Source organism: Girardinichthys multiradiatus, chromosome 11 (assembly GCF_021462225.1).
Source record: "Girardinichthys multiradiatus isolate DD_20200921_A chromosome 11, DD_fGirMul_XY1, whole genome shotgun sequence".
In the NCBI taxonomy this organism is placed as follows: domain Eukaryota; kingdom Metazoa; phylum Chordata; class Actinopteri; order Cyprinodontiformes; family Goodeidae; genus Girardinichthys; species Girardinichthys multiradiatus.
This window is the reverse complement of record NC_061804.1, coordinates 5,862,376-5,884,098: the sequence shown is the minus strand read 5'-3', so window position 1 is coordinate 5,884,098 and position 21,723 is coordinate 5,862,376. Positions and strand designations below refer to the sequence as shown.

At 43.7% G+C, this 21,723-nt stretch overlaps 1 long non-coding RNA gene across 1 annotated transcript in view; it reads right to left on the bottom strand.

The window, feature by feature from the left end:
* Positions 1 to 21,723, bottom strand: part of LOC124876832 — a 156,643-nt gene that overhangs the window by 42,099 nt on the left and 92,821 nt on the right. The window lies entirely within an intron of this gene.

Below are 21,723 nucleotides of genomic sequence, written 5' to 3'. Positions count from 1 at the left end.
CTGGTGCTGATATTTGAGTAAGTGGTTGTGACCAATGCAACTACTAATTTGGCCTACCAGTAAAACTCATGTATCAGTCAATATTAGCATGTAGAAGCTAATTAGTTGCAAATTTTGTGATTCAGAAATTGGACACTTCCTTTCGTGAAAATAAATACAGTAAAGCAATTTTTCTTACCCACTGGATTATACTCTCGTTTGGTTGGATATTAGCATGTGAACTAGCATTTTTATTCTAATGATCTATGAAAACACTCCCAGGCCCGGGCCCCATGAGGCAGTCCTAAAAACTTTAAGAACCGCATCTGACTGGATGAATACCAATGCAATTAAGTTTCTAAATCAATACGTGATGCTGCAGATTGTAACACAGTGGAATAAATCATCCCAATGTTTTAACAGATGTAAAAACATTGAATGGGTTAAAAATTTATCCAATTGTATCTGTCTCAGTGGGGTTTTGGGGTGGACCGAAGCGCAGACAAGAGCTTGGAAGCAGCATCTTAAATAAATCCTTATTTTATTTGAAGGATCAACAAACGTAACAAAATCACTGCAGGTACAACACAGAACCGGAATCCAAAAACGTACGAAGCTGCGACACTGCAGGAACATGGCATGAACAAGGGTAGCAAGTGTGAGCGAAGGAACCAGCAAAGGGCAATGAAACAAAACCAACTAATATACAGACGGAGAACAAAGGCAGGTAATCAAAGGAACTAAGAACAGGTGTGACAAGGAGACAGGGAGGCAGAGGGAGCAGGTGAACCTAATGAAACCAAAGCATGAGGAAAGGGACTAAAGACAGGACAGTAAGCAGACCTAAATGAAAATATAAACCAAGATAAAAATAAAGCGTAAGAATCAAGGATAAACATGAACTGAAGGAAACTGAGAGACTGGAGGGAACACAAGAACCTAAGAACTTAGTAAAACAGAAACCATGAGGAAACCCCGACTACAAAAGTAAACGAACTCAAACCAACACTGATAGAATAAAACTAAGAATGAAGCAGAGGAAACGAGGACTAGAATAAAAGTAAACAATAATTAAAGCTGATCTATAAAGGAGGGACTGGAGAACAAAGATGAACTAGAGGAACAAAGCTAAGAAGAATAGGTGAATAAAGGGAACTTAAACCAAGTAATAACTAAAAGGGGAAAACAAATGACGAGAGTAGTAACAAAAAAAAAACTAATAAATAAGAGAGTGACAGAGAACTCTGATAAATAATAATAATCATAATAAGGAAACCCTTCTAAGAAAACAGGAAGGCGATGCCAAGGGAACTAGGAGCGAGGAGACCACACTGGGGGGCAGAAGATAACCAAAGCAGAAAACTACAACAAACATGAATACAAAACACAAATAAGAAACATCTAGCTAAAAAGGTAAACAAAAACACAAAACCAAAAGCAAATACCAAAATATCGTACCACGACAGTATCATTATATGCAGTGTTTACCTATAACCGTGCCACAAATGTAATTACCACAAGAGTGACATTTTAATAGATGTTGTGTCCACAAATTAAAGGGTCGAGCTTATGCTCATTTTTATTATGGCTTAATTACTTGAGCACCTCTATATTTATCCATTAATATTTAGTGTTCGTTCGTCGTCTTCCGCTTATCCAGGACCGGGTCGCGGGGGCAGCAGACTCAGCAGAGACGCCCAGACGTCCCTCTCTCCAGACACCTCCTCCAGCTCCTCCAGGGGGAGCCCAAGGCGTTCCCAGGCCAGCCGAGAGACATAGTCCCTCCAGCGTGTCCTGGGCCGTCCCCTGGGCCTCCTCCTGGTGGGACGTGCCTGGAACACCTCCCGAGGAAGGCGTCCAGGAGGCATCCGGTATAGATGCCCGAGCCACGGGATGATACGACTTTGTTGTCGTATCATCAGACCTTCGGCCGCATGTTTTGGACACTCGGGTGAAGAGAGGGGCTGAGCTGTCCACTGATCATCACCTGGTGCTGAGTTGGATCCGCTGGAGGAGGAGAAAGCCGGACAGACTCGGCAGGCCCGAGCGCATAGTGAGGGTCTGCTGGGAACGCCTGGCGGAGCCCTCGGCCAGGGATGTATTCAACTCCCACCTCCGGGAGAGCTTCGACCAGATCCCGGGGGATGTTGGAGACATAGAGTCCGAGTGGACCATGTTCTCTGCATCTATTGTCGATGCTGCTGCCCATAGCTGCGGCCGTAAGGTCTGCGGTGCCTGTCGTGGCGGCAATCCCAGAACCCGGTGGTGGACACCGGCAGTAAGGGATGCTGTTAAGCTGAAGAAGGAGTCCTATCGGCTGTGGTTGGCTTGTGGGACTCCTGAGGCGGCTGACGGGTACCGTGAGGCCAAGCGTGCTGCGGCCCGGGCTGTGGCAGAGGCAAAAACTCGGGCCTGGGAAGAGTTCGGTGAGGCCATGGAGAAGGACTACCGGTTGGCCTCGAAGCGATTCGGGCAAACCGTCCGGCGCCTCAGGAGGGGGAAGCAGTGCTTTGCCAACACTGTTTATAGTGGGGGCGGGAGACTGCTGACCTCGACTGAGGACATTATCGGGCGGTGGAAGGAGTACTTCGAGGATCTCCTCAATCCTGCCATCACGCATTCCGTGGTGGAAACAGAGGCTGGGGACTCGGGGTTGGACTCTTTCATCACCCAGGCTGAAGTCACCGAGGTGGTTAAAAAGCTCCGCGGTGGCAAGGCTTCGGGGGTGGATGAGATCCGCCCTGAGTACCTCAAGTCTCTGGATGTTGTAGGGCTGTCATGGTTGACACGCCTCTTCAACATTGCGTGGCGGACGGGGACAGTGCCTTTGGATTGGCAGACTGGGGTGGTGGTCCCCCTTTATAAGAAGGGGGACCGGAGGGTGTGTTCCAACTACAGGGGGATCACACTCCTCAGCCTCCCTGGTAAGGCCCACGCCAGGGTATTGGAGAGGAGAGTCCGACCGATAGTCGAACCTCGGCTTCAGGAGGAACAGTGTGGTTTTCGGCCCAGCCGTGGAACACTGGACCAGCTCTATACCCTCTACAGGGTGCTCGAGGGTTCATGGGAGTTTGCCCAACCGGTTCACATGTGTTTTGTGGACCTGGAGAAGGCATTCGACTGTGTCCCTCGTGATGCCCTGTGGGGGGTGCTCCAGGAGTATGGAATTGGGGGCCATTTATTAGGGGCCATCCGGTCCCTGTACGAGCGGAGCAGGAGTTTGGTCCGCATTGCCGGCACTAAGTCGGACCTGTTCCCAGTGCATGTTGGACTCCGGCAGGGCTGCCCTTTGTCGCCGGTCCTGTTCATAACTTTTATGGACAGGATTTCTAGACGCAGCCAAGGGCCGGAGGGGGTCTGGTTTGGGGACCAGTGGATTTCGTCTCTTCTTTTTGCGGATGACGTGGTCCTGCTGGCCCCCTCTAGCCAAGACCTACAGCATGCGCTGTGGCGGTTCGCAGCCGAGTGTGAAGCGGCTGGGATGGGGATCAGCTCCTCCAAGTCCGAGGCCATGGTACTCGACCGGAAAATGGTGGCTTGTCCTCTTCAGGTTGGAGGGGAGTTCCAGCCTCAAGTGGAGGAGTTTAAGTATCTCGGGGTCTTGTTCACGAGTGAGGGAAGAATGGAGCGGGAGATCGACAGACGGATCGGTGCAGCTGCCACAGTAATGGGGGCGCTGTGCCGGTCCATTGTGGTGAAGAGAGAGCTGAGCCGAAAAGCGAAGCTCTCAATTTACTGGTCGGTCTACGTTCCTACCCTCACCTATGGCCATGAACTTTGGGTCATGACCAAAAGATCGAGATCCCGGATACAAGCGGCTGAAATGAGCTTCCTCCGTAGGGTGGCCGGGCACTCCCTTAGAGATAGGGTGAGGAGCTCGGCCATCCGGGAGGAGCTCGGAGTAGAGCCGCTGCTCCTCCACATTGAGAGGAGCCAGTTGAGGTGGCTCGGGCATCTATACCGGATGCCTCCTGGACGCCTTCCTCGGGAGGTAATATTTAGTGGTAAAAATAAAAATCTCTGAAAGAAGAAACAAATTCATAAAGTAAAAATGTGGAAGCCTTAAATTTACTTTGAGATGAAGTTCATTCATTTGCAGTGTGTTATTCGTGTCTTATACCTGTACAGGTAGGTCCATGACAAAACTTTGCACACTATTAAATAAGTCTTCATATTTTGTTTTGTTTCAGTCTTTCATTTTGGGATTTATATGTCATTTTCACTGTTGCCTTGCAGCAAGAAGGTCCTGGGTTCGACTCCCGACCGGATGTCTTTCTGCATGGAGTTTGCATGTTCTCCCCGTGTATGCGTGAGTTCTCACCGGGTATTTCAGCTTCCTCCCACAGTCCAAAAACATGACTGTTAGGTAAATTGGTGTTAGAGTTAGAAAGATGATAAACACAGACAAGTGTAAAAAAAGACAAGGTGAACAAAGTTTGACTTGCAAGGGTGAGACATTCCTCTGCCAAACAGTGACTGTCTTCTCACAAAGGGAAAATCCTTGCACCAGCCTTTTATTTACAACTCACATTGCTATAAGCAAAAAGCTGGAATTTGTTCAGCCAATTCTTACAGAGATCTCAACCCAAAAGAGTAGTCATTCCCATATATGGTGTAAGCTTGTCATGTCCTCCTTAGTACAGGGACTGATCCACTCAAGACCGCATTCCTCAATCTTCCACAAACACTTTTTCACACTAAATAAGTAATCAAAGGAATTAGAAATTATCTTAACTATAGTAGAACTTCAGACATAAACATGGTTTAAACTAAACAATAACTTCTATACATTTTTCCAACAATTGGTCTCTCTAAATTGCCCTTAGGTGTGAATGAGTGTGTTCATGGTTGTTTGTCCTGTATGTCTCTGTGTTGCCCTGCGATGATTGGCGACCTTACCAGGGTGTACCCTACCTCTCGTCCCAGAAATGTGGTGTAGTGGACTTATAAAGTATTGAAAGTTAGAAATACAAACACTTCACTAGAAAATTTATTTATTTGCTTTCTCAAAGTTTTTATACCTTTAACTTCACTTTGCATCAACACCAGCTTTTTTTCACAGTTGTGAGCTGCATTACAACATGAAATAATTTAGTCTTATAATGTTGTGGCCAGACACTAACTGCACGCTTAAAAGAAAATATTGATTGTTACATATTGGTGGATTTAAGGCTGAAGTAAGCCTAAAACCTTCAAAGATGTTGCACAGAGAACTAATTCTATGTTTGAGACATACATTTACAATAAACTAAAGTGAAATTGTTTAAGTCTGGAGAGGAAAACATGCTCCCTGGAAGCAAAAAGATGAAAATTGAACTCCATATAAATACTATACTCCCATTTGTTTTCGTGTCATTACCTTGTTATGAGCTACCTTAAATAAGTGAAACTTTGGAAGTTCCAGTAATAGTTAACTGGAGGCAACTTCTGGCAGCTGCATAAAAACTTTTTAAAGAACGAATGCACTTCAGTGTCATGACCCAAGGGTGTTTGGTGTTTGTGTTCATTTTCTGAGTTTCTTTATAATTGTCATTTGGATTTTTCCACATCAGTTCCTGATTTTCCTCAATAAACTGATGTTTCATCACCACACTGATGGTGTCCTCTGTCCCCATCAAAAGTGAATAGATATTAAACACTTCCAAAATAGTTTTTGCGTTTCAGTGAACTCATTACACAGTGTGCTCAGTTTCCTGGAAATACAGTATAAGCACTTAGGAACACAGCGGCGCTGACTTAGGTTGTTGTTAATAGGTGAGTTGGAAAGTGCTATCAGTTTCCTTGTTTCTGATTCTCCCAGTTTGTTGGACCCCCATCTTGAGGAACAGGTAGTGTGATTATATGAGAGCTGTTATGCTGTGGGGGGCCATTATGAATAGGTATGTTAAATTATCAGCCGGCTGGACAGAACTGCATCAGTCCAAAGGCTTTGAGCTTGATATTTGTCATATAAACAATGTGAGAATTGGGTTGAAAGAGGAAAGGTAGCTAGATTTCTACATAAAGATCTTGATTGAAAGTTGGCTTGGGTTTAATCAAATGGGCTAACCAAGCCTTGCTTTTAACATTTTTAGGCTAAATGAAGATAGGCCCAGATGGCTGAAACTATTAGAAACTCAACACATTCAAATCAAACACAACTGCTGCATCTCAGCATTATTTTGTAGCAGCTGGCAGCTTGATTATTTCACACTGCTGGATTTATGTGTCCCATGCCCATTAAAAGGCCTCAATGGACCCACTAAGGGAACTTATTGTTCCCACTGCTAGTGCCTGCCTTCCTACTGGTGTACAAGAACCAAGACATCTATCAAGATATTCTGGAATTGATTCTTCATGCAGGGAGATGGAGGAGAAAGGTGACAATGGGGCAGGAATTAGACAAACGAGGCTGTTCAGTAATGAGACGGCCAACTCAAGAGTCATTTCCTGTATCAGTGTCACAAGGTTTTCCACACTGAGGCCCCCTGTTAGGAGACCACAGGCTTAAATCTGCTCATTACATTCAAATAAGTCAATTTAGCAAATTCAGATTCTTTCAGCCCATTAATACCAAATATGTGACAGAAAACACATCCTGTCAGGAATAAAATATACAGTTTGCTGTATCTCTCAGACTATTATGGGCACTAACATTTGAAATAAAAATACATACAGCCAGATTTCTTCTTCCTGCTGGCAGAATCAGCAGAAAAAAGGTAGAAATGTTGTTTCTGTCTTAAGTGGTGGAGTTCAAGTATCTTTGTGTCCTCTTCACAGTAATGGCAAGATGAAGGAAATGGACAGACACATCTGGGCTTTGTTTGTGGTAATTAGGGCGTTGTGTCTGTCATGGTGATGAGCTGAGCTGAAAGGTAAAAATTCAGGATTCCCATCACAGTTTTCATGTCAAAATCCTGTGGTTTTTCCAGATTAAAATTTCCAGAGTTCTCAGTCTATTTTTTTTTACCCTTTTTTAAAGTTGTAATAAAAAAGTTCACCATGAATGTATAGCAGAAATATGGATGGATGGACGGACAGATGGATGGATCACCAGTGTGGTGGCCATTTTGTCTGTAATTCTACAGCATATAGGTGTGTTAACACAATGCCAAGATAGAAAGACATCAGCAATAGACTCAGTAGCAGCTGTTCCTGCCCATCAGTCTTGGAAGGATTCTTGGAAGGCCCTTTTCAAATACTCGTACTCGTTGTCTTCCGCTTTATCCGGGACCGGGTCGTGGGGGCAGCAGACTCAGCAGAGATGCCTAGACGACCCTCTCCCCAGACACCTCCTCCAGCTCCTCCGGGGGGAGCCCAAGGCGTTCCCATGCCAGCCGAGAGACATAGTCCCTCCAGCGTGTCCTGGGCCGTCCCCTGGGCCCCCTTCCGGTGGGACGTGCCTGGAACACCTCCCGAGGAAGGCATCCAGGAGGCATCCGGCATAGATGCCTGAGCCACCTCAACTGGCTCCTCTCGATATGGAGGAATTGCGGCTCTACTCCGAGCCCCTCCTGGATGGCCGAGCTCCTCACCCTATCTCTAAGGAAGTGCCCGGCCACCCTACGGAGGAAGCTCATTTCCGCCGCTTGTATCCGGGATCTCGTTCTTTTGGTCATGACCCAAAGTTCATGGCCATAGGTGAGGGTAGGAACGTAGACCGACCGGTCAATCGAGAGCTTCGCTTTTCGGCTCAGCTCTCTCTTCACTACAACGGACCGGCACAGCGCCCCCATTACTGTGGCAGCCGCACCGATCCGTCTGTCGATCTCCCGCTCCATTTTTCCCTCACTCGTGAACAAGACCCCGAGATACTTAAACTCCTCCACTTGAGGCAGGAACTCCCCTCCAACCTGAAGAAGACAAGCCAACCTTTTCCGGTCGAGAACCGGACTTGGCCTTGGACTTGGAGGAGCTGATCTTCAAACCGCCCCCGTGCATGCTGTAGGTCTTGGCTAGAAGGGGCCAGCAGGACCACGTCATCTGCAAAAAGAAGAGACGAAATCCTCTGCTCCCCAAACCAGACCCCCTCCGGCACTTGGCTGTGCCTAGAAATTCTGTCCATTAAAGTTATGAACAGGACCGGTGACAAAGGGAAGTCCTGCCGGAGTCCAACATGCACTGGGAACAGGTCCGACTTAGTGCCGGCAATGCGAACCAAACTCCTGCTCCGCTTGTACAGAGATCGGATGGCCCCTAATAAAGGGCCCCCGATTCCATACTCCTGGAGCACCCCCCACAGGGCATCACAAGGGACACAGTCAAATGCTTTCTCCAGGTCCACAAAACACATGTGGACCGGTTGGGCAAACTCCCATGAACCCTCGAGTACCCTGTAGAGGGTATAGAGCTGGTCCAGTGTTCCACGGCTGGGACGAAAACCACACTGCTCCTCCTGAAGCCGGGGTTCGACTATTGGCCGGACTCTCCTCTCCAATACCCTGGCGTAGGCCTTACCAGGGAGGCTGAGGAGTGTGATCCCCCTGTAGTTGGAACACACCCTCTGGTCACCCTTCTTATGTAGGGGGACCACCACCCCAGTCTGCCAATCCAAAGGCACTGTCCCCGTCTGCCACGCAATGTTGAAGAGGCGTGTCAACCATGACAGCCCCACAACATCCAAAGACTTGAGGTACTCAGGGCGGATCTCATCCTACCCCGAAGCCCTGCCACCGCGGAGCTTTTTAACCACCTCGGTGACTTCAGCCTGGGTGATGAAAGAGTCCAACCCCGAGTCTCCAGCCTCTGTTTCCACCAGGGAATGCGTGATGGCAGGATTGAGGAGATCCTCGAAGTACTCCTTCCACCGGCCGATAATGTCCCCAGTCGAGGTCAGCAGCTCCCCACCCCCACTGTAAACAGTGTTGGCGAAGCACTGCTTCCCCCTCCTGAGGCGCTGGACGGTTTGCCAGAATCGCTTCGTGGCCAACCGGTAGTCCTTCTCCATGGCCTCACCGAACTCCTCCCAGGTCCGAGTTTTTGCCTCTGCCACCGCCCGGGCTGCGGCACACTTGTCCCCACGGTACCCGTTAGCCGCCTCAGGAGTCCCACAAGCCAACCACAGCCGATAGGACTCCTTCTTCAGCTTGACAGCGTCCCTTACTGCCGGTGTCCACCACCGGGTTCGGGGATTGCCGCCGTGACAGGCACCGCAGACCTTACGGCCGCAGCTACGGGCAGCAGCATCGACAATAGATGCTGAGAACATGGTCCACTCGGACTCTATGTCTCCAACATCCCTCAGAATCTGGTCAAAGCTCTCCCGGAGGTGAGAGTTGAATACATCCCTGGCCAAGGGGTCCGCCAGATGTTCCCAGCAGACCCTCACTATGCGCTTGGGCCTGCCAAGTCTGTCCGGCTTTCTCCTCCACCAGCGGATCCAACTCACCACCAGGTGGTGTTCAGTGGACAGCTCAGCCCCTCTCTTCACCCGAGTGTCCAAAACATGCGGCCAAAGGTCTGATGATACAACAACAAAGTCGATCATTGACCTCCTGCCTAGGTTGTCCTGGTGCCAAGTGCACTGATGGACACCCTTATGTTTGAACATGGTGTTCATTATGGACACTCCGTGACTAGCACAGAAGTCCAATAATAAAACACTGCTCGGATTCAGATTGGGGAGGCCATTCCTCCCGATCACGCCTCTCCAGGTGTCACTGTCGTTTCCCACGTGGGCGTTGAAGTCCCCCAGCAGAATAATGGAGTCCCCAGGAGGGGCACTATCCAGCACCCCCGACAGGGATGCCAAGAAGGCTGGGTACTCCGCACTACCACTCGGCCCGTAGGCTGAAATGATTGTCAGAGACCTATCCCCAACCTGAAGGCACAGGGATGCGACCCTCTCATCCACTGGGGTAAACCCCAACATGAGACGGCTGAGCTGGGGGGCGACAAGCAAACCACCCCAGCCCGCCGCCTCTCCCCGCGGGCCACTCCAGAGTAGAAGAGAGTCCAGTCTCGAGGAGATGGGTCCCAGACATGGGTCCCTTTTCAAATAATTTTAACTAAATCACTGTGCAGACAGAAAGATTGTTTACAAGTGTAAAAACACTGAGGACAGCTGTCATTCATCTCAGGAGTAAATGTCACAGCAATGTCACCCCTTACTAGACTGTGCAATGCTCAGGCAGATGAGAAAAGACATGAGAGCTACACAACAGACTACAGACCACAGTTAGCATGTTAAATGTTCTTGACAGGACAAATAGAAAAGACTCAACTAGTATGGCTTGTTTGGAAGGGTTGAAGGATAAAGCCTCTTCCTAAAAGAAATATGGCAGCATTATTTAGATTAGTAAAGTTGCCTCCTTCAAGAACCACAACACTCTGGAACACAAACACCTCATACCAATTATTAAGTCTGTGCAGTTAATTAAACAAATTATTTAACTTAGATTTTCCAAACAATCACTAAAGGGAGGAGAGGAGAGGAGAGCGACAGCAGTGTCATTGTAGCGAGAATAAACAGACAGCACAATTTCATACCAGGAATGAGAACAGTATGAATTGGCCAAAACTCCAAAGGTAATAAAAGGCAAAGGGGTGAAATGACCAGCAGGCACCAGCAGTGGAGATTAGCGAACAGAAAAGTTGTAGTTATTAGTCTGGGAACAATTTGGATTGAAAGACACAGACAAAATCAAATACAAATAATGTGCAGGATTTGATAGGATTAGTGAAGGACACTAAATTACTTAGTTTGTTTTTAATCTAATAACCTACATTTGAATAAATACTTTGTCAGTGTCATTATGCTTGAGATAGTTCTGACCCACATGCAGATGAAACACTCAGAAGAAGAAACAAGATTATGAACAAGATTTATTTTCTTAAACAAAGGTAAATGAGAAATGTGCAGGAACTGGTAAATCACCAACTGTACAAAGAGAGAAAAAGCAGGTAAATTGAAATGCAATAGTTAACATGGAATAAATAAATCCAAACACTACACTAAATGTAATAAATGGAATATGAGGAGAAGCTTACTATGTTGGAGTCATCTAACCGCCAGGGGGGGTTGAGGGATTCGGAGTATGACTGTACGGTACAGAAGTTTCTCTGTTAAAGCTTGAGAGATCTGTGAGGGATGATGAGGAGTTCAGGATGGAGGTACTTGCGTTGGAGGGTGAACAGGTTACGCTTATGCCAAGGTTTGGATGACAGTGAGACAGGAAGCTGCTAGCTGGTCTTTGTCCAGACGAAGTAACAGGAATCTTGGATCTTAATCCACAACAATAGGAGACCTTTCTCCAGAAGTCGAAAATCCAAAACAACAAAACAATGCTGAGAGCGAAGTCAGGCATCAACAACAGTTAACCGAAGGTTCAGGTAAAACAACCTGCAAAGGAGCACAAACGAAGGTTACTAAGAGCATAGCATAAAGCAACAATTATTTGTGGCTTGAGCTTGTACCACTGAAGGCAAACACTCTGGCGCTGAAGTGCTGGCAGCCTCCTGCTTAAGTACACTTCCAAGCAATCAGCAGATTAGTCGCACCTGTCACCCACCTGAGAACTCCAGGACCATCTGAGAAGTGAACATAGTAAACAAAAGAAGAAGGACACACACACAAAACACCAGATCCTGACAGTCAGTTATTTTAATGGAACATTTAACAAGCAGGAATCATGGGAAAATTTTGTTTTAGGAAAATTCACTGTTCTCTGTTTTTTTTTTTCAAATTCAAATTCACCTTTTAAATAATTACGATGTTAAATATAGACCAAAATTATTTTGATCATTATTTGTTTCATGGTCAAGCAGCCCTATCAAGCATGGTGGTGGTGGGCCAATGATTTGGTCTTGTTTTGAAACTTTGTGGACTATGAGTCAACAATGAACTCACACCAACAAGGCCGCTATCTCAAACTCAGCAGCAACTCTACAACAGAGTGGCTAAAGCAAAACAAATCAAGGTGTTGCAATTGCCTGGTCAAAGTTAATTAAAATGCTATGGTAGGACCTTAAGAGAGCATCTACACACTTCAATGAACTAAAGCAAAGTTGATGGAAGAGACCGATAAAATCATACAGTGATCAATGATTTATCTAAATGTGGTTCTGCAAGCAGCTGAATAAGGGTGCACTTAGTTTTTTAAATGACTGAATTATCTGCAGCATACAGTGATGTTTGAAGGAGCAACTGCTATTAGGGAATTTCCCCAGAGACGCTGAATTGTTTTTATATCAGCAATAACAACATATTTCTGCACTGAAAATTCTGTATCAATTCATCATAAATTAAAATGATTCCCTGTAGGTATCAGTCCGTTTCCATTGAGAAATAAAACCACTCACCGTCTGTTTTTTTTTTTTTTATGTTATTCTCCAGCAATGATGATGAATTACAACAATTACCCATGGACCCAGAAAACAATGTGTTATTGATGGCGGACGCCTGGAGGACAAAAACAAAGCAAAGAAAATGAACTTGTCCGCTGTATTCATGAGCACCACTCTGTCTGAGAGCAACACACAGATAAAAGCCCACCATTAAAGGCCAGCCGTAGAAAAATAGTCTATATTTAAACTCACAAGAGTGCAAAACTGTGAAATAAGCAAAAAAAGGAACCATCTGTGGCTCGAAGAAACTCGGGAACCAGAGTGGTGTTCTTATCAGGTCTGGAGGTTTTATTCAGGGAGAATAAAGCTCAGAAAGTTAAAGTTTTAAGTAAAACGTTTCTCAAACTCTCTCTTGATAAAACCCATGCTCAAAATTTTACACTAAACTCTTCTGAAATGTCTTTTGTGAAAACCTTGTGATTATTCCCTTTCACACTGATTCTAACAGGTATTTCGAGCTTTTTTTATATATACTCTTTAAGCAAATAAAAAGAAAATATATAAAAATGAGAGTTGAACCAAAAGGTTCTATGTTCTAACCCTTATAGATGTTCATAAGCTATGGGTATAATCAATGGAGTGAGTTCATGAATGCATGAGATGGAAGCAAATGAGTTTCCTACACAGGGTGGCTGAAGTCAGTCTGGAGGGCAGAGTAAGAAGCACAACTGTCAAGGAGTACCTCAGTGTAGAGCTGAACAGCACATGTTGGTATTAGCACTTTTAAAAGTTGCCTGAGAAGCAAACAAGATCCATCAAACTCCTATAAATACTTTTCATAGCCTTTATCATAAAAAGAAGGTCTGTGTCTGTGTGAAGTAACAGTTTTGTTCTTTTTAATGCTTCTGTTTTATGAAGAAATGAGAATAAATTACTCCTGCCGTTTTCTTCTCTACAACTACTGAGCCTCCTTTCTCCTCATCCTGTCTGCATTGTGCCACAGGGCTTCTTTCCAGCATCTACTCACCAATGATACACATTGTGTCTCCTTTGTGTAAATCCAGATGTGTGAATTGTGTTAGTGACAAAAGTAGTTGGGGAGGGCGGATAGGAACTCCTGGTGATTGTAATTCCTTTTGTCATTTCTGTCCCTGCTGCCGGCTGCTCTCCTCCTCACTTCGAAGGCCCGTTGTTTGGAAGGAACACAGTATACGTCTAATATTTCTCACCCGGAAGAAGACGCCACTCATGGCTCCACTTAGACTTCCTGTCTTCTGTCTTACTTTCATAGAGAGGGAGATGGAGGTCAGTCGGTGTGGAGGGATAAAAGCAGAGAGAGGATTGCAGGAAGACTGAGAGGAGGGAAAACAAAGAGATGTGGACAGATACAAGACAGACAGACACAAGGGGTGTGATAGGGATGTAACTGAGATAAAAATCAGTTTGAGCTGAAGAGCTGGGAGAAAGCCGGTAATTTTCCGCCTGAGTCGGCTTGGCTCATCGTAGCTGTCTGGGAAACGTGGTGCCTATGTGAGTTATATTATAAATATTTTCAGCAGTTGTGTTCCAAGACCTCCTCACCTCATCAAACCTCAGCCTTCAGGCAGCCTCTGTTATGCATCCCTTGGTGCAAAGTGGACTCTGTGGGCTTGTCTGCCAGAACTGGCTTTCCTCTTGAGAAGGAAGGGTTTTCTATGATTTTGTCAGCTTCTTTTGAGGATATCCTTCTTGGCTGCCAGGAAAAAAAAGCCACTTCCACTAGGTTCATTCCACCACAAAAGTCCAAGCAGCTGCTAAGATCTCAATTTCTGCTGCTGCTAAAGAAAAACAAGAAATTTAATGTTTCAAAATTAATCAAAATAAAATAGTAGTAGCAGGACAGAAAGAAGGGCAGAAGGGGAAGACATGCTGCAAATGGCTCAGGGCCGGGAATCAACCTGGGGGAAGCTCTGCATATAGTACACATGCTCTACCACCGAGCCACATGACGCCCAGCGGAAGCCTTTTAAGATACGATCAGGATTTAATCATGTTCGTGTTAAAAGCCTTAAATATAATTGTCTTCTAATATAGTATTTAAAAAATGGAGTAATACAAAAAAGACACAACCTTCAATTAGAAACTTCTATAATATTACAGGTTTTCTATGGGATGCAGGTCTGCACACTGAAACAGCCTTGAAAGAAGGTTCATTTTGGATCCAATGAACAATTTCTATGTTGATTGAGTCACATGTTTTGGATCACTATCCTGCTAAAACACCCACTTTCAGTTGACCGGTAGTTCAAAGGGTTAAGAACACTAATAAGGTTTCTCCAAAGAGAAACAGACAAAGCATCCTCCACCGTAGAATAGTCTGAAGAAGAAGTTAAAGAAACCCAATCAATTTTAACTTTCTGGCATACATGCAAAATTCAGTGTGGTAGAAAAACTAGCATATCATTCTGAACACAAAATTTCCAAAATGAAACATGGTGGTGGCAGCATCATGCTGTGGGATGTTAGACTTGATGTAGAGATGGATGGAGATAAATACAGGGCAGTACTGTAAGGAAAAATGTTAGAGGCTGAGAAAGGGTAAACACTGGGGTAAAGGTCTACCTTCTTGTAGGACAGGGACCCTAAACATACAGTCAGAGCTTTATTGAGATGGTTTAGACTAAAGCATATAGAGGTGTTAGAATGGCCCAGTCAGACTCAAAGCCTAAATCCAAGTGGGAACTTGTGGCTAGACTTGAAAACTGATGTTCAAATATGCTCTTCATCAAATCTGACTGAGCATGAGCTCTTTTTCAAAAGAGAATTGGCAAAAAAGTATCAGTCTGTAGATGTGCAAAGCTGGTAGAGACTTATCCCTAAAAAAACTGCAGGTGTAATTGTAGGAAAAAGTGTTTTAACAAGGTTTTGGCTCAGGGGATAAATACAACTGCTCCCTTTTTAGATTTTTATGGTAGAAAAAATGTGAAAAAAACTTTGTGTTGGTCTATCATTTAAATGAAAAACTAACATTGCTGGATCTAGCTTCCCCAGCCTGCATCACTTAAATGGGTCAAAAGAAACCAAATCCTCTTCACATGCACTTTTTTGAATCTCCACCATTTATTCAGATTCTGCCCAGAGCAGCAGTGCTGAAATTGAATATATATGAAAATAAATAACCATTTCGAGATTTGTTTTTAACGGGGTAAACTCTTAATGTCAGCAAAATCCCTGACCCCGCTGTGGCCTCCTTGTGTGCTGCAAAGCTATTTGAATTACACAAGCCCCACATTGGGAAAGGCGCACACACACACACACACACACACACACTCCCAGACATACGTCGTCTTGACAGACTTAAAAACACCATGGGAGCTTTCTGTCTCCGAAATTTCAGACTCCAAGACATTAAATGCTCCTGTCTGAGCTGAGGCATTAAGTCTGTGCAGAAGCTGAAAGTACCAAACAACAGATAAACAAAAACAAATTAAAAGGGAGAGCCCCTCACTTATTTGAAACACTCCATAAACCTCCTGCAGCAAACTCAAGTGTCTTCAATGATTACATGCAAGTCAGAATTAAAATATAAACGAGCCGAAGCAAAACCAGCAGAGGAGGAGAGACAGTGGCACAAAATTAAAGCTGTCTGAAAGGAAAGAAACAGAGAAGATGAAGACATACAAGCAGAGATGAGAAAGCAAGAAGTAACTAGAAGCGATAAAAGCAGTTAGAGTAACCCAAACACTGTGAATTCAATATAAACTAAGTAGAAGATCTGGTGGTGGAACTGCCAGTGAAGACTAATGTTTGCTTTCCGCAGATTTTTCAAGCACCTCGTGCTCCAACATGCTGTGCTGCTTGGATGTGATGGATTGCTCTGGCAGCGACTTTTGGAGCTTCTTATCTCGTCTCCACTGCTTCCAAAGCAGACAAATCTGTTTGCAAAGTAAACTCCACTGAAATTTGTTGTGGAGCTTTACTTTTCACAACACAACACCAGCCAGGTTCAGATTAAAAACTGAAGCTGAGGACTATATCAACTCTGGAAAAGCACCTCTGGAGTGGAAACTCCTTGTGTTGAGATCTTTTTTGAAACATAATGAAGATGTGGAAAGCTATAATGGATTACAAGCTTAGGAGGAATATGTGTTAGTCACTGTTGCTGTCTGTTAAAGACGAGTGAAGGGATTAGAGATGGTTGTTTGGTCTGATTCATCACCGTCCCCACCTCCAACCTTCTCAAAATTTCTGTTCGTCAACGTCCTTGTTGGGTTATGGATTGCCCTACTTCCCCAGCAGTGGGCAGCTTTTTTCATCTGTTTTAACCTCATTTGATCTTCATCTTTCTTTTGTTCGTCCTCTGCCTGCCCTCCAATACATATCTCACCTTCAGAGGGCTTGTTAGTGAACTCATCCTTTCATTTTCTTCTTGAGTTATGTTTTCTTCACTCCTCAGCATTTGTTTGGTTCATTTGAGACCTTTTCTGACATCAGCTCTATGTTAACATCTCTCAAAATCAGTCTATCCCAATTAAATCTGCAAACGGATAAATCAGTTTACAGTTGACTGCTGTCCTCCCATTAATAATATATAGGATTGTTTGGGTTAAGCTAATTATAAACTGGGTGCAGCAATTACTGGAGATATCTCCAAGTAATCACACACACAAAATTTTATAAAGTTTACTGTGATCACTATGATTTAATGTCAACATGTTCTCCAAATCTGGAGTCGTCCAGGTTCAGCTGCATCATGCTCGATACAGATGAACATAGTCATTGTCATTATTCAGGGGCATCAGCTGAAGCAGAACTTTGACTATATATTTTTCTACAAATTGGTGCATCAAGTTCTCCTGTGCTTTCTCGTCAGTAAATATGAACCATAGATATTTCTTTGACAGCCATTTAGACTGCTCCTTGAAAATAAATTACTCATTGAAAATTACTTCTTTCATAATTTCAGCCACATACACAGCCAAGCCAAGGTGCAATTTGGAGGTGTGTGTGCTTCTCAAAATCTAGGAACCCTACTCTAGGTGCAAGGAACTTGAGTGTGGCAAGGTATTACTTAGTGCAAGGAGAGTAAAGATTAGTCATTACAGCTAATTATGGTTAAAACCATGCAAAACAGCGCAAGCATGATGTAGCCACCGCCATGCTTGGTAGTAGGTACAGTGTGTTTAGGTTTGAAATCCCCATATTGGCTCTTTCAAACATACTAAATGTCATTGTGGCCAAAATTAAAAAAATCAAACCAAAGACGATTTTTTCTACAAGGCATTTAGGTCGTGCCCATGGGCAGCTGCAAGTTTCAGACAAGATAAAAGTTGTTGAAGTTTGATTCAGGATCATTTTTGTTGGTCGGCCCCCTCTGTCCATGGATTCACTGGCTTCAATGCGGACGATGACTGGTGTTCCAGTTTCCAGTTCGTGGCTTAGCATCTGGGGTGCCTGGGCTGTTCCTCATAATCCTAACCAATTTTCTTTCTTCTGAGGAGGACAGATTGGGTCCAGTGCTTGAAACCTGGACACAGCTAGGTAGTCATACAAGACAAAGTTCACCAAACACACTTTAAAATGGGTTTTGAAATTAATAAAGCAGCTAAAATTAATTTAAACACTGCTTAAAATTTGTGGACTATACTTGAAAGGTGGGTCTATGCCAGAAAACTGACCAATTTAAATTAACCCTACCAACTCTTTGAAGAATAAGCCTGTATGTAAAATTATGACCTAGTTTGGATTTTAAAATAACACAGGAGGGCTCACACTGATACAAGATTTCTTATTTTCTGGGACATAGTTCTTGTATGTATTTTCTTCTGGATCTCTATTTCCTGCATCTTATAGGATCTCAAGGGCCAGCCACAACAGCAGGGGAATAACCTGCTGCAGTAAAGGATACAACAGGTTTATGACTTTAATCTGCTCCAATTCACCAGTGGTATGCAGGCCAAAGGGAGTGCTACACTCTTCTACCATGGCATTATTGGGGGTCTACATACATGGCTATATTGCTTCTTCTGGTTATATGGAAACTAAACTCACTGGGCAATTTATAAGGTACACCCATTCGATTGGTTCTTAAAGGGGACATAGCATGCATGCTAAATCCACTGTTTTAGCCCTTAAATACATTTTGTTGAGTATTTGGAATCTGTAGGAGAGCAGAAAAGTTTAATTTAGTGTCTCTAGGTGCTGCGTAGATATTATTTATATTCTCTTTGGGTCATATTTTTCAGTACGTTCAGTTTTCTCTATCCTCTACTATGTTTTCTAAACTGTTACGTCACAGTATTTGCTGTGGAACAGCTAAATAAGGTCATGGACAATCGGATACCAATTACGCATATCCGCGTGTAGTCTAAGCTCAAGTATGCTGAAGCTGCGAGTGGATATGTCTAAATGTTCGGTTGTTGGGTGCATAAACCCATACAATTGATTACACCGTCCCTCAACTTCAGATTATGTTGAAGTGCCTGGTTAAATAAAATTTTTCATGGAAATGTACCGACCTCAGTGGAAACGACGGACGCAGCAAAGCGGTAAGCTGTAAATAACGCTAGAATGACAACAAACTTTATTTTAGACATGAATTTATTGTGTATGACCTCCTGGTCATTGTTTTGATGGCAGTAGCATCGTGCCTTCTGCTTATGTTAGTGCTGTGTGCCGCTTTTAACTCCTTGAGGACATACCCATTTTGAATATTATTACATAAATATTTTTGTATTGTTTTTGCCATTTTTGTTTTGTTTCTGGGCCGCGGTTTTCCCCACCTGGAGAAAAGGAATCGAAACTGCAGTTCGGTCGGCTGAATACAGATTCCTCAAGATAATCATTGGTTCTCAAGCATAAATATCAGTAGCTATGTTTACATGCACAAAATTTCACGATCGGATTGAAATGTTTTCGGACTAAAAACTAAAAAAAATCGGATTGCACCGTTTATATGGGCACACAATCAATCAATCCAATCATGACGTGCAGTTATATGCACATGGGTTTATTCAGAATAGAATAACTGAGATGTGCAGTGTTTTCAAATTTACCTAAAAAACACAGAAGAAGAAGTACTTTGCTTCTCTTTTTTTTGTCTCTTTGATTCTCCTTTTTGTCATAGGGAGCAACTACATCTAAAAAACATTTAATCCAGACTGTCTGGAAACAGATTTTCAGAACCAGTAAAATATTGTGACATACGAAGAAAACAAAATTACAGACTTCAGAAACAATACATGAATGTACCACAGAACCCACTCACCAAGCAGACAGCTTTAAGTTTACATTGTTAGGGTGCTGTGTGCGTCCTACAAAGTTGGCACTATTCATACCCAGAGCAACAGTCTGCAGACACTGTCTTCAGAAACAGGGCCTCGACTGAAAATGTACATATTAAAGCAAACAGGAGCCAATGTGTGAAGGCCCCTGTGAAGCGTGATTTCTTTTCAAAGGTTTAGCTTTTTTATGATGACTGCCTTGGCACATTGCTTCCCCTGCTGTGTCGGCCCCTTTCAGTTTGGAGTTGGTCATTTACATTTTATCCACTGATGCAATTCACCTCACTTTGAAGCAACAAAGCTACATTTGCTGAGTTTTGTCCTCGTTTCTGCTTTTTTGTAGGGCATAAACACAAACACAATGGTTACAAAGGAGTAGTTTCTGGTTTTGTTGTCCGATGAGCTAACCCCTCCCTCCTACTTCCCCATGTCTAAAGGGATTGCTCAAACCAGCTCTCCATCCAACGGGTCCAGACTTCCCCAAACCTAAAAGGTCTTACTAAGCAGGTTTACTGAAAGTTCTGTTTAAGCTGGTGTCAGGAAATGACTCGCCTAGCCTCTGACAGCCTTCATACAAAAGTCTCGCCCTTCTTCAACTGGTGGTCTGGACGACTGAGTAGCCTATTGCAGTCATCCACACTTTCAACAGTCACTTTTGTTCACGGCTGCTCATTCCCTAATTGTACAACTGGCTCTTCGTATATGGGCTAGGTTAATTTTAGTGGCTCAGAATACAACTTAATCTTCAGTTTTCTTCCTTTAAGTGGCAGGCACTGATGCTCCAGGCTTCGATGGTTAAACAGGATCTTTGTGGTTATATGTCTCCAAAGACAGTAGATTCCAGAGGCTGAAGAGTTGAAGGAAACCCAGAGACATAAATGAGGTTGATTCAGGAGCAATCAGCTGTTCACCAATCAAGTCCACTTCTGTTGTCTGGGTAAAAAGGCTTTAGATGAAATCAGATTCTTAATCTTGAGGCACAGTCCTTTCTGGGCCCACGGGTTGATCCTCTTTTTTAATGCAGTCGATCAGTGGGGCTGTGTCTCTGTTCCTTTTCCATCTAAGCTTCTTTTCTCCATCCGATCTTGTTCGCTGGTCTTCTGCAAGGAAACAACCCCGTTCCCTCCTTCAGCATTGCTTTTATGGTGCTTGATGCTTTCACCAGTCAGCCCCTTATTAGGCTTCTCAGTTATTGCGCAACCTATTCAGCTCAGCTTCTTGGTTATTGCTCAGTACTTTAGTCATGGTCATCGTGACCTACTGATTCTGTTTCTCGGCCTTGGAGATGCTGATAATATCCATGCAGCTGGTCTGTAGTCGCATCCTCCCTTCCTCCCGTTTGCCTTGAAAAGGTTCGCTGTCAGCACGCAGCTGGTTCTCGTCACTCCTAGTCATCCTACCGTTCTTTCCCTAATCTGCTCAGTTTTAAACTTTACACAGTATTACACATTTCATTCTTCAGCTTTCTGCATTTACTTTAAAACACAGTTGCAAAACCATCACTTCATTCTTTTTATTTATGCTTCACAAATGATTAATGTTATATCTCTTTCATATATAGCTGATTGAGAATTTCAAACCTTAATGTTTTTTACTCTAATTCTCAGTTCTTACCCACATTTCAATCATACATCTTTTAACTTGTTAATCAAAGGTTACTAATTTCATTTAATACGTGTGAAAGAATGTAAAATCATGAAACATCATTGGATACTTGTTGTTTATACTTCTGCAAAAGATAAGACAGATAATATGTGGCTCCACACAGGCCTCTCCAGTCTCTCAGCTCCAGAATATGAGAACATGCTTGTTTCACTCCTCACTGCTTCAACTGTGTGTTTTAATAATTATTGCATGGATTACACAGAAGGATATTTATTGTAACCTTTATGGAGTTAACTGTGAGCAGTTACTAAATGTTGCATGGATTACATGGAAAGATCTCACCTTATTTTGACAATGGATTTGCATGATTTATGTTGTTGTGAAAAAGTATTTACCCCCTTATAGATTTCTGTTTTTTCTTTCTTTTCTAGTGTTTGATGATTCAGACCATCGATTTAATTTTAATCAGACAAAGATAACCTGAGTACAAAAGGTATTTTTTAAATAATGGTTATTACTAAGGACTAAAAGGCTATCCATACTAACCTGACCATATTTAAAAAAGTAATTGCCCCCCAATGAACTACTTGTGCCACCCTTGGTGGCAACAACA